Genomic DNA, 5,000 nt, shown 5'->3' on the forward strand with positions numbered 1-5,000 from the left:
GTGAGTGAATGAGTGAGTGAAGATGAGTAATTGAATGAGTGAAGGTAAGGGAGTGAATGAGTGAGTGAAGGTGAGGGAGTGAATGAGTGAGTGAAGGTGAGGGAGTGAATGAGTGAAAGTGATGGAGTGAATGAGGGAGAGTGAACTTGAGGGAGTGAATGAGTGAGGGAAGGTGAGTGAATGAGTGAGTGAAGATGAGTAATTGAATGAGTGAAGGTAAGGGAGTGAATGATTGAGTGAAGGTGAGTGAATGAAGGTGAGTGTGAAGGTGATTGAGTGCATGAGTGAAAGTGATGGAGTGAATGAGGGAGAGTGAACTTGAGGAGGTGAATGAGTGAGTGGGGAAGTGAATGAGTGAGTGAAGGTGAGGGAATAAATGAGTGAGTGAAGGTGAGGGAATGAGTGAAGGTGAGTGAGTGAATGATTGGTGAAGAGGAGTAAATAAGTGAGTGAAGGTGAGGGAGTGAATGAGTGAGAGTGAACTTGAGGGAATGGATGAGTGAGGGAAGGTGAGTGAATGAGTGAAGGTGAGTGAGTGGATGTGTATGGGTGATACAGAGGAGGATAAGTATGTGGATACGCGTATGGAGAAATGTTTTCACGTAAGGGAATGTATATTTACATTTTTGTATGTATTTGATTGGCAGTGATAAAGAGACAGACAAGCATACAAAGAATAAAAAGGAAAGTAAAGAGAAGAAGGACAGACAGACAGACAGACAGACAGACAGACAGACAGACAGACAGACAGACAGACAGACAGACAGACAGACAGACAGACAGACAGACAGACAGACCAGACAGACAAACAAAAAAACAAAACAAAACAAAACAGGTGAGCGACCTTAGAAGCGTTCGAAACGAAACTTCGACTCCAAAAGTTTAGCCATTTGGTGCAGCGCTCCCCCCCACCCCCACCCCCCGGTACTATGGTATATTCTCCTTTCTCCACCTTTTTTTTTCCATTATCCCTCTCCTCCTCCTCCTCTCCCGTGTCTCTTTTTTTTCGTGACAACACAGCTTTACCCACGATTCGATATCACACCGTCTTGGGATTTTGTCGTTGTTATTGTTTTTACTTTCGTTGTGCACGTGCTGTGGGAGCGATGAAGGGGGCGGGACACGAGGCACTTGCTCGCATTACATCTCATTCCTTGTTAGTTTTAGTTTCGTGTTTTCTCTAGGTCGTTGATATTAAGAAATTAGTGACGAAAAGGATAAGAATGATGATGATAGTAATGATGATAGTGAAAGCAGTAGGGATTATAATATTAACAACAGTAATGATGATATCAGTGATGATGATAACAATGATGGTAATAATTATGATAATGATGATATTAATAATAACAGTTATAACAAAAGAATTGCCAGAATTATAATGATATTGATGGTAATGTCATTCATGTAAATGGTAACGTAAATGATAATAACATAGTGATAATTGTGGTTATAATAACTGTTAACAACAATAGTAACAACAGTGATAGTAATTATAACTGATAATAATGACAATGATAATGATGATTAGTATAATAGTAATATTGATACTAATGATGCTAATGATATGGTAATAATGATGATAATAGTAATAATAATAATAATAGTAATAACAAAAATAATAATGATAATAATAGTAATGATTATGATTATAAGAATTTTGATAATGATAATAATAACAATAGTAATGATAACAAGAACAATGATAATAGTTATAACAATAATGTTGACGAGAGTAATAGTCAAACCAGTAGTGGTGTCGGAATTAGTGGAACTTAAACAGGTAAAATAATGATAATGATTTACGATAAAGCAAAGTAAGATTATTTCGCCCTCTCCCCCGCCTCCTGCCACCCCCCTCCCCCGCCTCCTGCCACCCCCCTCCCCTCCCCTCCCCGTGTTTACATGGCGTGTTCACTGTCGCTCGAGGAACAAGGAAGCACGCAATGTTCAAAAGGAAGGTTTCAACTGCCTAAACTCACAAAAAAGGAAAGGAAGAAACTGGTGCAAGAGGGGAAAGAGTTATATTTTTGATTTTTTTTATTCATTTATTTATTTATTTATTATTATTATTTTTTAATATGTTTCACGATTTCGTCTGTATACGAGAAAAAAATCGTGTTTGTGTGCATGTGTGTGCGTGTATGTGCATGTATACATTTATGTATGTGTATGTGCTTATGTAAGTGTATGCGTATTTGAAGTTTTTGGGAGCATATAAATACATGTGCGAATACATATATGCATATACGCGCACATACACACATGGATACATACATATATACATATGTACATATATACATATATACATATATACATACATGCATTCATACATAAATACATGTATACGTACGTACGTACATAATACATACATATATACATTTATACATACATACATGCATGCATACGTGCATACATAAAATCATGCAAACATACATATTATGACATACATAACAAAAGAGAACGAAGGGGGTGCAAAGGAAGATGAGGAACGGACAGGGAGGAGTTAGAAAGAAGACATGCGAAAGTAATGATATGTAGGATTAACAGAGTAAGAGAGAGAGAGTGAGGGTGAGGGAGAGGGAGAGGTTGAGAGTGAGAGTGAGAGTGAGAGTGAGAGTGAGAGTGAGGGTAAGGGGAGGGGGAGAGGGGGGGAGGGGGAGGGAGAGGGAGAGGGAGAGGGAGAGGGAGAGGGAGAGGGAGAGGGAGAGGGAGAGGGAGAGGTACAAAATACACGCACATTTTTTATCGCTATGATTTCCTTTGACATATCTGTCTTAATTTTTGTGGGCGAGCTCATGCGGATCCAGCGGCCGCCGTTGATCTCTCGTAGTTATGAAAGAAATTAACTCTTGGCTGAAAATATCAAACGAGAGAGAAAGTTTTGCCTTTGGAAATATCCGTGACTCTGCTATCCGTTTCGTATTGCAAGAGGCGGTTTAGTCTGCAATTGTTGAGCTCGCTGGGAAGGGGGAAGCCAGATTAGGAGTTCCAGTGATGAGAGAGAAAATATATATTGCAAAATGTCTGTACCTCTTTGCCATGAAGTATTTGCATGTTTACCGAGGCAATTTTGTTCCTTGTCATTGTGTGCCTGTCAGTGTGTGCCTGTCATTACCTGGCTGTCATTCGCACAGCCAGTAAGAGCTTGTCTGAAATCGTGTTTTTTTCTCTGAAGAGTCTCTTTCTCCTTCTCCCTCTCCCTCTCCCTCTCCCTCTCCCTCTCCCTCTCCCTCTCCCTCTCCCTCTCCCTCTCCCTCTCCCTCTCCCTCTCCTCTCTCTCTCTCTCTCTCTCTCTCTCTCTCTCTCTCTCCTCTCTCTCCCTCCTTTCCTCCTTTCCTCCCTCCTTTCCTCCTCCCTCCCTCCCTCCCTCCCTCCCTCCCTCCCTCCCACCCTCCCTCTCTTCCTCCCTCCTTCCCTCTCCTCCTCCCTCCATCTCTCGCTCCCCCTCCCTTCCCCTCCCTTCCCCCACATTCTCTCCCACTCATTCTCTCCATCCTAACCCTCCATCTCTTAAATTTATTTCGTCCATAATTTTTCTTTACGACTGTCAAAGTAGCGTAAAAAATTTCATATTCATAGGAAATGATACTTCTCAGGTTGGTGCGTCCGAAAACACAAAGACACGCTTGCACACACAGACGCAAACGCACACACATTCCCTTACTGGTTGGCGTCTGCTCTTTTCCTCCCTGAATGACTCCATTATTCATTTACTCACCGATTGACTTCCTCATCTATTGCTCGGTTACTCATGGGCGCTCTCATTCAGAAAATCCACTCATTCACTCACGGATTTATACTGTTGGTCACTCACCGGCGAATTGATTCTCGCCTTCACTTACTCATTCAGTCATTCATCCTCCCGTTCACTTATTCATCCGTTCTGTCATCCAATCACTCATTTACTCACTCACTCACGGATTGATTCCGTTGTTCACTCACACTCGGACTGATTCTCGCCTTCGCTCACTCATTCAATCACTCATCCACTTACTCATTCAATCACTCATCCACTTACTCATTCACATTTTCATCCACTCATTTACTTTCTCTTCCACTCACTCATTCATTTTCTCATCCACTCACATATTCATTCACTCAATCAATCACTCATTCACTCACTCATTCACTTTCTCATCCACTCACTTATTCAATCACTCATCCACTCACTCATTCATTCGCTCAATCACTCACCTATCCACTCACTCATTCACTTATACACTCATTCATTCACTCATTCAATCATCCATTCAATCACCCATCCACTCATACTCCTTGACCCATGTGTCTGCCATGTTTCCGTCTATTTACACCCATTATGACAGTCATAGGCATGGGCGGGCATGTGTCATTAGCCGAGGGCGTTGTTCAATTAACGAGCCGCGAGTTGACATGCGATGCGACAATCACCGCTAACGAGGCCAAAGGTCAGTCAGCTCGTTAATCGGCCTCATGACTCGATTTCTCGCAAGGAGGGTCGTTGCGGTGACACTCGGAGGAGGGGAGGGGGTGAGGGGGTGAGGGGGTGAGGGGGTGTGGTAGGAAAGGGTGAAGGGGGGTGAGAGGGAGGGAGGTGGTTATTTTTTCTCTCTTGCTTGCTTTCTTTCGTTTTTTTGTTGGTTTTTGGTCTTTTTTGTTTTCGTTTCGGTGTTGTAGGATTTTGTGTCTTACTGCGCGTTTTCTCTTTTTTTCCTCATCAGACTATTCTCTCCCTTTCCCTCTTCTCCCTCTCCCTCTTTCCTTCCGTCTTCTCCCTCTCTCTCTTTCCTTCTCTCTTCTTCTCCCTCTCCCTCTTTCCTTCCCTCTTCTTCTCCCTCTCCCTCTTTCCTCCCCTCTTCTTCCTATCCCTGTCCCTCTCTCCTACCTTTCTTCCCCTCCATTCTTTCTCACCCTTTCTCTGTCACCTGCTCCCTTTCTCTCTCTCCACCATTTTCTCCAGTTCTTCCTCCTTCGTTCCTCTTTTTTTGACCCCGTGGCCAACGTTCTCTCCACTTTTT

General features: G+C 42.7%; 1 protein-coding gene across 1 annotated transcript in view; it reads left to right on the forward strand.

The window, feature by feature from the left end:
* Marcal1 (SWI/SNF-related matrix-associated actin-dependent regulator of chromatin subfamily A-like protein 1) overlaps window positions 1-5,000 on the forward strand; it is a 70,998-nt gene that overhangs the window by 32,195 nt on the left and 33,803 nt on the right. The window lies entirely within an intron of this gene.

The sequence above is a fragment of the Penaeus vannamei genome, chromosome 18 (genome assembly GCF_042767895.1).
Source record: "Penaeus vannamei isolate JL-2024 chromosome 18, ASM4276789v1, whole genome shotgun sequence".
NCBI lineage: Eukaryota > Metazoa > Arthropoda > Malacostraca > Decapoda > Penaeidae > Penaeus > Penaeus vannamei.